Raw genomic sequence first — 12,544 nt, 5'->3', positions numbered from 1 at the left:
TGTGTGGAACAAACTTGGGTTCCAAAGTGCACACATCCATTATCAAAGTTCTTTATAGTCCTCTAGTTTCATCCCTTCATGACACAGACGGCTTGCCTTGCATATTTGCTGCGTGCCAGGTGCAGTTCTAAGCACTATGCACAATCTACTCTTTATTATTGTGGCAAAACATACATAACATCAAATTGATCATATCAGATATTTTTAAGTGACAGTTCATTGACACTAAGTACATTCATGTTTTTGTGCAAACATCACCATTATTTGTCTCCAGGACATTTTCATTATCCTAAACTACATATATCTGCCCTTTAATCCTATGAGGTAGGCTATCATTATCCCCATTTACAGATGGTGAATGAGGCACAGAGTGGTATAGTAACTAGTCCAGTATCCCACAGCTCAGAAGCAGCTCTGACTATGTATAAACACTGATATAAATAGGTATTTCGAGTTGGGTCCATTCCCCCAACACCTCTGAGGAGATTGTGGCCTTGAGAGGGAAAGGACTTGCCCAATGTCACTCAGATGGGGTGTGACAGAGCTGGACCCCCAACATCACCATCTCTTTCTGTCCCACCACTCTGTCTCCACAAATGACACCTTGGATTCAAAGATGCCTGAATATGTGGGGGATACAGTTTGTTCCTGAATTAGTGCTCTGATGTTAACCTATGCCCCCCCTCATAAACTCTTATAACTTTAAACCAGAGATCGGCAAACATTCCTGCAAAAGGCCGGGTAGAAAGCACTTAAGACTTGTGACCATACAGTCTCTGCTGCAACAATTCAACTCTGCCAGTGTAGCGAAAGGAGCAGAGATGATCTGTAAGCGAACGGACATGGTTGCATCCCAATAAAAATTGATTTATGGACACCAAAATTTCATATCATTGTGTTATTGTGGTAAAATATACATAAAATGGACCATTTTAGCCATTTTTAAGTGTACAGTTCAGTGGCATTAAGTACATTCGCATTGTTTTGCAGCATCACCACCATCATCTCCAGAAAGTTTTCATCTTCCCAAAATGAAACTCCACACAAATTAAACACTATCTTCCCATCTTGCCCTCCCCCAGCCCCTGGCAACCACCCTTCTATTTTCTGTCCCCATGAACTTGAGTTCTCTATGAACTACTCTAGGGACCTCATGGAAGTGGATTCACACACTATTTCTCCTTTTGTGTCTGGCTTATTTCATGAGGCATAAAGTGAATTTCATGTAATTTTTGTGTGTCACAGATTATTATTCTTTTGACTTTTTCAGTGATTTATAAACAGAAACCCCTTTCTTAACTCACAAGCTATAGAAAAGCTAGATTGATCCGTAGACCATAGTTTGCCAGCGCCTGATCTAAAGAAAGTTTTCACAAATGCAAGTCGAGCCCTCTGCTCTTTACAAATGCTTGAATGGAGGCCCAGAGAGGCCAAGGGACCTGCCCACAGTGACCCAGCTACAGAGTGGCCTCCTTCAAATTGGAAGTGGGGAATCCACACCCCCAGCTTGGTTTGGGAACCAACAAGTGCAGATCCCTGAGTTTTCTCACCCAAAGCGGTTCCACGCTGGGTGACTCAGAAGTCACACGGCTGCTGGTGAACACACAGAGGAGGTCCCTGCTAACTTCCCGTCCTGGAGACGGATTGGCAGCACATTAGACGCTCCACTTCAGAAGAAATGTCAAGTGTGCACTCGTCCTCCTGACTGTCACTAAGTCAAACACACCAGGCCAGACAGTGAATAGTCAGCTTTACTCACTCAAACCCTCCTTTCATTGGAACATGCATTACTTTTATATACGGTGACTTGCCAGATGCTTAAAAGACACACTTCAAAGAACAACAAATGCTCCTCTGTTCCTTTCTGGTGGCCAAGGGGATCTTAGGTTTACAGAACCGGGCTCTCGGCAAACCCAGGCTCTGGCCTTTCTCCTCCCAGTCAGCCAGCGCTTGCACGCATGGGTGTTTCGCCCTTGCTGTTGGCAGGACCCCAGGCAGGGGACCCAGAGGGGGCCGCTGGAGAGGGGAGGTCGGCCTTACCCATGCCTGCTTAGTGCACAGGGTCTGCTGATTACTTGAGCTGGGCTGTGAATGCTGTCTGACACCCTGTGCTTCTAGGCTGGTGCCAGCAAGAAGGGAGAAGGGTGAGCAGGGTGGGAAAAGAAGTAGTTCAGATTCATGTTCAGCAGCTGTCTTTCAAAAGCTGGGCACAGAGACCACAGCGCAGGAGTGGTACTATCCTCTGCTGTGTCTTTCAGATGAACCCACTTCCTTCTCACAACCTTCTGCCCCAGGGGTTGGGATGTCAAATCTCTAACTGGAGGCTGCTTGGTCCCTAGGTCTTGCTTGGCCTCTGTGGTTTCAGGGTAACCTTCCTTTACGACATTATAAAGTGGGTCCTGGAAGCAAAGGGTCCCTCGGGACTCCACTCAGGCAGAACACAGGCTTACCTGCCTTCCATTTTCATCGAACTATTGCATCCCTTTAGGTGGATGGTCCCGGCTGGTCCTGTGGAAGCTGATAAGGAAGTACCATTGTGAGCTCTTGCCTGGAGATCTAGCCTCAGGAAAGCCTACCCATAAATGTAATTTTGGATCTCTTTTTCACACTTTGTAACAAAGAAAAACTTATTTACAACAAACCTCATTCTTCGAGACAAAAATGAATGGCTGGGAAAACCCTGTTTCTTGAGTGATTCTGGTTAACTGAACTTCCAAGTAAGATGAATTACATGATCAACCTTGGAGAAAGAGCCGCATCCCAATCATGACGGGAGGAGGGGCAGAGGAGCAGCCGCCACCATTAATTTGACAGCTAAGACAGGAATATGGTCACACCACCCTGGAAGGTGATCGTCCTGCAGGAAGGTGTGTGCAAGCCAAGTACTATGGTGGGTGCCGATGGGAACCCCAGGATGAGACTAGCCACAGAGGGTTACAATCCAGGAGGCAGATACTACGTAACCATTAGTCACCCTCACACAACGCAAAGCATCCTAAAGAGCAAGCAGGTAAAGGGCTCTGGGCGCTCAAAGAAGGGGGAGATTGCCTCAGGCCTGAGGAGGGGAAAGTCAAGAAAGGTCAAAGCCTTAGGAACCCCTTTCCGGCAGCTGCCGTACTCTGACCACCTCTGGTTTCTGGACCCTGGCGATCACTTTGATCCTCATGACTATGCTTCTGCAAACCTGGCGGTCAGTCGCAAGGCCCCCTTCATTCCCTTGGTGCAGGGCTCCCAGCTGACTCCCCAGGTTCTCTGTGATAAGCATCACTTTGCTCCACTCAGGCATCCCAGAGATGGAGTCCTGACCTGGGGCCACATCCCCCAGGCACCCAAGCCTACACCTCCTCCCTGCGGCATGATGGCGGGTACCCCCTAGGGAAGGGGCTGCCTATGCAGGAGGACCCGGGCTGGTGCCTGATGGCAGCCCCACCAGCCTGGCTTAAAGCCCTGCTGCCCTGAGAACAGGCCCCATCTCTCTGGTCTCCCCATCCACAGAACCTTCTAATAGCCAGTGCTCCCGAAGAGAGAAATGCATGACCATAGGTCACCAATGTCCTGGGGAGAGATGAAAGCAAACTGTGGTGGCACCAGTGACAGGAAACCAACAGAAAGAGTAGTGCCAGAGCGCCAGCTTACAAGGTCAAGCACTTCAGGTTTTCTATTTTCATTGGGATTAAATAGAAACTTTTGTGTAGTACACTGTACACTTCCCTAATGTTTTTTAAGGAGAATTTTGACAAATTTGGCAGCAGAAATGAATGAAACTTCTGCACCGAGATCATAATAAAAACTAAATGTCACGCCTGAAAGATGATTTATAAAATGTATAATAAAGAGTTACTATCTTTACAACATAACTATTTCCCAACAAGAAGAAAAAGATGCCTGATTTTTTTTAATGGTAAAAAAACATGAAGCAGTTCATAAACAAGAAACAGAAATGACTGATCAGTATTATGAAGTAAACGCCTTAGTAATCAAAGAATTTCACATTAAAGTAACTTTCAGACACAATTGATAACCTATAGGGCTTGAGACGCCAATGGAATGCCTACACAGCGAGTTGTAAGGGTAAAAACACCCTTTTTTTGATGAGATTAAAATTTGGTCTGTCTTCCTAAATAGCCAAACATCTTTTAAAAATGAGTTTAGCTTTTGCCCCAGCAAGTTTATGTAGAAAGAAGTATGGGTGTGCACAAAAACTTATTTATAAGGCACATTCACTGCATTATGAATTATAATAGTGAAAGACAGGAAATCATCTAAATGGTCATGGGTGAATTCACTAAAAATAAACAGCCAACTAATAAAATAGTACATAATCACTAAGTTTGGGGGAAATTTTTAATGACATGGAAAGATGTCTACAGTAAATTAAGTGAAGAAAAACATATTGCAAAACAGTGTGGCATTGTGACACTTTGGTTTTAAAAAAAGAAAATCCCAACTGGTATTTATATAGAAAAGCATCTGGAAATATGTACTCCAAGGTGTTAATGGAAATTGTATCTGAATAGGTAGAATTGTGTGGTATTTTTTCTATTTGTTTATTTTATCTGGCTATTTTACAATGATCATTTTCTTTTTGAAAAGAAAAAAAGATGGTTTTAATAATAAAAACATATACAAACAAAACTAGGAATAATATTTGCAGTAAAGAAACATGATGAATATAGCAAAGAGAAAAAGAACACATTTATATACAAATGCATATAAATGGGACACTGTAAAACAGATATTTAAACAAATGTTAATATATTCCTAGTTAACAATGATATGGAATAACATTCAGCATCATTAGTAATGAAAGAATTGCAAAATTAATAAATGAAAGGGAATAATTCCCCAATTTCCAATTAATTAAAGCATTCAAGTTTAAAAAAAAAGTACCTATTCTCAATTGAAAAGTGTTATACAGATGCTTTATAAAACCAGTTTAATCAACATGACAGATTCAAAGATACACTTCAAATCCCACCACCAAGGAATCACAGTGTTAATATTTGGTGGATGTCATTCTGCGTTTCTCTAAGGAGAGACAGAAGGATGAGTAGAATAATTCTAAAGCATTATACATAGATATAGATAAATAAAATAAGGATACATATAATAATATATATATATAATATTGTGTTCTGTTTTTCTCTCTCTTCCTTTTCCTCAGTACCCAGAATAGTGTCTGGCACTGAGAACACTCTAAATAAGTAGTTGTTGAATGAATGAGCTGAATGGTATTCTATCATAAAGCCATTTTAAAATAAGAAATTTATTTTATTTTAATTTTATGGAAGGTAAAACAGCTAATGGAATTTCGAACTTAAAATAAATGTTTGTAGTTTACTGAGTTTCCTAAAGAAATATTAGTTCTTATAGGTTCTTCCTAATTTTTTTAAATAGTGATTAAAAGTGATGAAGTGATTGGAGTCATTAAGCTTCTTTCAAATTTTTATGTTTTAATTTTAATTTTAATTTTTAAAAGAGGTAATTTGGACTCATTTCCTCCCACCCCCTAGTTATTGTTAATTGCATTATATTTCCATATTCTTCATTTTAATTCCTCTTTTTGGTTGGCTGGGCCCTTTCCCAGAAGAGCATATGAGCTCTAGAAGTCCTGAATTCTTTCCTGCTGCAATGCCTGCCTACTGCTCCTTTGCTTGAATGACAGCTTGCCTATCAATTAAATGTTTTGAATTTTGCTTTCTTTCCTTCAGAACACTGCAGACATTGCTCCATTGTCCTCTCTTAATGAGTCTGGGACACCTGACCTTTTCCCCTTGTAGGTTTCTTCTGCCTGAATATCTGAGAAGTCTCTGTTTATGTTCCAAGTTCAATATCTTAACCAGGATACAGCTAATGTCAGTACTTACAGGCCAATTTTTTCCTGATGAACTTTTGATCTAAAGGTTTGTACTTCAATCTGATGATTTATCTATCTGATTGTATTTCTCCCTATTTCATTTGTTGGGTCCCTAATTCAGAGACATCAATTATCATTATATTGAATCTCTATTGCTATCTCCTACTTTAATCTTGGCCTTTTTCCTGTTTAAGAATAATTTTGGCAATTCTTCCTTGTCCATAATTTGATCTTTCAGTAGTGTCTTTATTACTCTTTACTTCTAATGCACTAGTTGTGTCATCAGTATAATTCTGAAGGTTCTCATTATGTTTCCTTTGCACTGAAATCTTTTAAAATATTGTTCTATTATTTTATATTCTCTCACTTTTGAGGTCTTATTTTACTGATTTCATAGTTTTAGTAAGTTCTTCTACTATCCAAAATGTTCATAAGTAGTTCCTGGAATATGTTTTCATCCAGGACAGGCTCCTTATGTATTTTTTTGTCAGCTATGTTCCCTTTTGTATGTTGTTGTTCTTTGCTATAATGTACTTGCATGGTTACCATACCATGTCTTATCTTATTCAAGGTGAATGAGTGCAACTGTGTACACATTTATTCTGAAATATGAGAGAATTATCCTAGACTCCCTTTTCACATTATCTAGGGCTCATTGTCTTTAGGCTACAGGGTGGTAGTGGATTTTACTAACTCTCCACGCTTTCATAGTCTAGGGATCAGAAATGGGCAAAGGTCAGGTCATGGGTTGGGGAACATGACCAGGATCCGTCTCTTGGAAGCCTGGACTCTGCTCTCTCTTTTCCACCCAGCCAAGCCTCTGTCACATTTGGGCAATTTTTGGCTTCCTGCACAGTGGTAAGCTTCGGCAACTCCTCCTCTCCCCCAAGGTTTCAAGGTGACATTGAGGGATTTCCAAACTCAAGAGAGCTTTTCTACATATTCTTGTCTTCTCTGCTAGAGATCCTGTTTCTCTCTAAATTGAAAAGCATTAGTAAAAATGCTGAATTTAATCACCTCTCTGCTTTCTGGGTGAGATAGGTTTGGATTCAGGAGCTGTACTACATCAGAAGTGTCAGTTTTTTTCCAAGGTCATGCCTTTTCTAAACAAAGGGAATTCCTTGCTTAACTAATACTTGTGGTTTTCTGTAGAGTTTTTTTGGGGGGTGGGTGAGGGTGGGTGGATTGTTGTTTACTAATTTGTTTATTTCTTTGGGAATTGGGGAGGATAAGTACCTGTCTACCTTCTTAGGCAAAATATACTAACCTAAACTTTTCTGACGACTCAGGGACCTCAGTGAGATCATAATAATTAAAATGTTTCTCAGATATGGCTGTAACTACAGGTGTTGATAAAGTCGCTATGGGAGGCAGAGAAGTGAGGAGCCTATAACAGGACCCAATCCTTGCTGCTGGTAGTTGCTCGCTCCTTTCCCTCTGTTTCATAAAGATGAGATGAGCCTATAAAGTCCCACGACCCTCTGATCAGGGGGAAAAAGTGTACTTCCCGCAAAACCAGATTCATGGGCAAAGAGGAAGAAGCCTCATTCCAAGGAGTCTCCTCATTGCCCCACTCATCATCTCCGCTCCTGCTCCCAGGGCCCTCTGCTGCACCACCACTACTGAAGGGTGATCCGTGACCCAGTGACTGAGCACCTCCCTGTCAGTTTACCTGCTCTTCCGGCCATAGCGCTAATGGGTAAGTCCCACCATTGGAGACTCTCTGATGGAGGTTCTACCAGTGAGGCGTTCTTGGTTGTGAGCCACAGAGAGCAACTCCGGCTAACTTAAGCAGAAAAAGAATCATGTGGAATTATGGGATGCTTGACATACACAAAGATGAACAACCAGTCCTAGAAAAGAGAGGGCCAGGGCAGCTCTAGGAACCTGAGAAGAAGGACAGAGAGGACAGTCCTTTCTCGACGCTGCTGTTGAAATAAGCATGGGCAACCATCTTCGGTCCCAGTGTCACCCTGTTCAAGACTTACATTCACAGAGAAGACCTGACTGGCCCACCCCTTGACTAAGCAGGAGCAAAGCACCCCGAGGAGATAGTTCTCCAAAGCAACACCAGGTTTCTGTTAACAAAAGAACGGTCCTGGATGTAGTTGGCACGGGTGGGAGGCCAGAAACCACGGATGTTTATAAACTTAGCCCCAAAAGATGACGGTTCTCCTCCTGGCACACCACCAGGCTGTTTTTCCCTTAGAAAAACGTTTGACTTTTAACAAAATGTGAGACACACACGAAACAAAAACAGAAACAAAAAATTGCACCTTTGTATTATGTTTGTGATGGGTTGATTTTTATCACAAGATTCTAAGCTAGAATAACATTCTATACTCTGAACAACATACTCTGGAGCTTAGGTTAAAGCACGGAGGCAACTTTGAAGAAAGAAGTTTAAAAACCAGTAGTCTTGGCTGTATAAGGGTGAACGCACAATCACAGTTCACCATCACAACTGTTTGGCAATGTGTAGATAAGCCAATAATTCCACAGAGGAAACAGTCAGAAAAATTTAACTGGGAGGTAAAGATAGGTGATCGATCGGCCTTGCTACTCAAAGTGTGGTTTGCAGACCAGCAAAAAACTTGAAAGCTTATTAAAAATGCAGAATCTCAGACCCCAGTAGGCACCAGACCTACTGACTCAGAATCTACATTTTAACAAGACCCTCAGGTGATCTGTACACATATGAAATCTTGAGGAAGGCAGGCTCGGAGCACAAACTCTTACGTCAAACTGCCTGGGTCAGCGAGCGGCTGATGTGGGACGGCTCCCTGAAGCAGCTCAGCTACCAGGTACAGACCGGAAATCATCGGCTGAGAAGCCCGCTGTTCTATGTGCTGTGTGATATAACGGGCCTTGACGGTGCTCCCTGACGGCTGCTGAGACAGATGGATGACCAACAAGGACCTGCGTCATGACCGCCTGAACCCACAGAATGGTCTTCACATCATTAAAAATTAAATCACCAGACAGTACATGTAATAGGGAAGAAAAGTGGTACCCATGAAATTAATTCCCAAAAAATTAAACCTGAATGGAATCCTATCTCTAGTTCTAACTTCCAAATTAAAGGAAATACGAGGGACACAGGAACATGTTAAATGATCACCAAGGTAGGAAGGGCAAAATCTAGAACATTTTACCAATAAATAGCATGGGGGAGAAAGTGGGAAGCTGTTATACGTTAGAAGAGACTAAAAAACATCAACCGAATGCAGGGTCTGGTGGCCGTACCTTGATTCACACATACCAACTGCAAAAGGACATTTTGGGGGCAATCAGGGAAAACTGAACATGGGCCAAGTATTAGATGATATAAAGGAATAATTTGAGGGTATGATAATAGTACTACAGTTACATAAAATTGGAAAAGTTCTTATCTGTTACATGAGCTTACCAAAGTGTTTACAGGTGAAATGATATAATATCCAGAATTAAAATATTCCAGAAATCAACAAATGTGAAGAAGAAAGATTAAAGCAAGATGGCAGATTGCTGCTAATTGTTCAAAGAGGATGATGGACACATAAAGTTCATTAACCAATTATCTCTCCCTTTGTATGTTTGAACTTTTCCAAAACAAAAAATTTTCAGACAAGCAAACCTGTCTGGGTCTAAGTGCCCCCACCTATAAAATAAGGGTAACAGCAGTACCCAACTCAGGCTTCTTATGAGGATTTAGAAGGCAAGCACAACTCAAAAATATTTGGCATATCATAAAATACTAGGGAAATATCCACCAGTGACTCAATATTTATACACCTGCTCTGGTTGTGCACCACAATAGATCAAGATGAGACAGCTTGGAAAACCCTGAGACAGTAAAATCTTAAAGACAAAGGTCTTACCTTATGGGAACTTTAGTAAACATAAAACTGTCTTATATTTGTCCCAATTCTGCTTGAAAACAGGGAGCTTGAATCGCCATCCACTCTCAACTAGATGTATGAGAATAAGCGCTGTTTGAACAGCCTAGTGCCAGGCAGTTGTGAAACTCTTGTGGCCCACAGTCCTTGCTCAGAAATTAGCTGCCAGGAGAATCCACAGAATGCATCTAGAAAGTCATGTTATGTTGACTATTTTTCTCTATTGAGCTTTTCATAGATCCTATATCTTAGTTTACAGAGCTAAAATGGTCCTTTCTGAAAAATGGCCACTGCCACCCACCCCACCCCACCCCAGACAGGAGGTCCTCACTGTGACGCACTTGGAGTCACCCAGAGCGTTTGGTGAGCACAGAGGCGTACGCAGGCGTTCCTGGGGCTCCATCTACCAGTGGCCACCCTGTGGCTTGAAGTGAGGACATCCTTTAAAGGGGCCTAAATTTTTGCATGTGTGAAATGAGCATAAAGACTCCCCTGCCTAATCCTCCAAGGATTAACTGAGTTAACACACCTGTGAAGCTCTCCCTCCAGGGAAGGGTTCGGTGATAGCCGGCTCCTTCTCAGGGGTGGTTCATCCCACTCCTCGGCCTTTTCCCGCCCACCCACCTGCTCTGAGAAGCCTCCTCCCTCTGTTCTCTGTCAGCCTTCACTCTGGTGTCTCCTTCTTTTTCGCCCCAACCAGGGAGGCTGTGGGGCCAGCATCTGCCCGGGCACCTCTGCTCAGGGCTCTCAGCAAACCCTCCCACACTCCTGAGTGCCCGGCAGCCCCTGCTCCTGGCCTCTTTGCCCAGAGTTTGAGGAACAGGAGCTTCTAAAAAGGCTTCAAACTGGTTCTTTCTGCCACTGACCACTTCCCCACCCACTCTGAAAGTTCCAGTTGAGGCTCAGTCACATCCCCCCCTCGAGTGTGCCTGAAATTAATGAAACCCAACTGGGGATGTGCATCTGATTTTCCAAGAGCATTCCCGTTCCCCTTGAAAGAAAGGGAAGGAACAAAATATATGATTTCTGGCTCTCCAGCCCATTTTCTACAGGAAACTGCTGCCTCATAAATTGCAAGAAAAACACTACAGTCCCAAGGCAGGGTGGCTGCTGAGGGTACCAGGCTGTGGGATGGCAGGATGTGGAGCGTGGGCACTGCTCAGCCAGTGGGAGGTGGGGTGCCCATCTCCCACATTCTCGCAGGACTATGGTGCACATTCTCTTCTGTTTTAGGATATTCTAGATGCCTTATGGCACTCCACAGTCTCAGCAATGTGACTGCCCTCCAGGGGACACTAAGGCACCAGCTGGGTGGCCCAATGGTCCCAGATCTGGCCCAAGTAGCCCCAGGAGGCAGAATTAGTGCCCCTCCCTGCCCCCTGCAATGCGGTGCCGCCAGGCAGTAATGTGACACCCCAAATCACACTAGGCATTGACATGTGACTGAAAGCAGAAACTAAGGAAGAAACTAATAAAAGGACCAAACTCCCACCTTCTCTTCTACCCCCTGGGGCTCTGCACTCCATCCCAAGCCCATGGGCTGAGCACCCCAGTGGCCTGGAATGTGCCCACGGGGCAAGAGAGGTGCCCTCACACTCAGCAGATTGAAAAGACTACACGGTACCTCCTACTCCGGGTCCCTGGACATGAGCACAGCGAGGCCCCGGCTCCTCCTCATGCCGGCTGGGATGGGAGGTCATGGCCGCCAAGACTCCCTCTCCCAATGTCATCAGCGAACACTGCTCTTATCCGAATGAGCGGTGGAGAAGCCATGTTAGGGATTTTCTAAGCTCCCAGGAAGGCGGAGCCATCGCACACGCACACAGCCCAGGCAAGGAGATGAAGCGTGGAAGGCCTCACTACCCCAGGATGGTCCCAGAACCAGCAGCCCAGCCTCACCTGGGAGCTTGTTAGAAATGCGGAATCTCAGATGCCACCCACATTTGTCTAATTGGCCTCTATAGTTTGACAAGGTAAGTACATTAAAGGTCAAGAAATGCTGGTTTATGAAGCTTCTTGCATTTCAGCCAAACCATCCGAGGTAGCAATAAGCTCCTGGCGTGGTATCATTTGAGAAGCTGGCTCTATCCTCAAAGTCACTGTCTTGCCAATGGGTTTCAGCCCTGGGCAAGTTCGCTATGGATTCAAAGTGACCAAAGAAAATTGACAGCAGAATGCTCTTTGGGGTGAAAGGGTTATACCCAACTTTATTTCCAGGTGGTCAGGTCAGTCACTAGAATCCCATTCACTCAGAGCAAGTCTGAATGCAGCAAGCCTGTCTCCGCCTCTGGCCCCTCTGTCCGCACAGCCGTCTTCTGGGCTTCTCTGCACAGCTGTCCTGCACAGCCATCCTCTGGGCGTCTCTGCCTGCACAGCTGTCCTCTGGGCCTCTCTGCACAGTCATCCCACACAGCCGTCCTCTGGGCCTCTGTCCTCGGCGCTGCCACCACTCCAGCCTCTGCTCTCCTGCAGCCTTGCAGTCCTGCCACCATGTCATGCCCAGAGCTCTGGGCAGAGCTCTTTATATAGAGTCAACAACCATGTATTGCCCACAGGTGTGCAGTGAGCTAGTCAACCATGGCCAGGTGAGAATCCTGGCCACAGGAACTCTCATTTTATCCACAGTCACCTGGGAACAGGATGTGGGGAGGGGAATGAGGAGGTGGCACTTCCTCTGGTTTGAACCCATTAAACATGGACACACATACTGGTGTGCTGAGCCCAGCTCCTCTCTGGGTCAGGGGCTGGCCAAGAGTTTGGGATTGCTGTGGTTCATGGCCAGGTAGCCACAGGTGGTAACGCTTAGCTC

Source organism: Manis javanica, chromosome 7 (assembly GCF_040802235.1).
Source record: "Manis javanica isolate MJ-LG chromosome 7, MJ_LKY, whole genome shotgun sequence".
NCBI classification, from domain to species: Eukaryota; Metazoa; Chordata; class Mammalia; order Pholidota; family Manidae; genus Manis; species Manis javanica.
Note: the sequence above shows the minus strand (reverse complement) of the source record.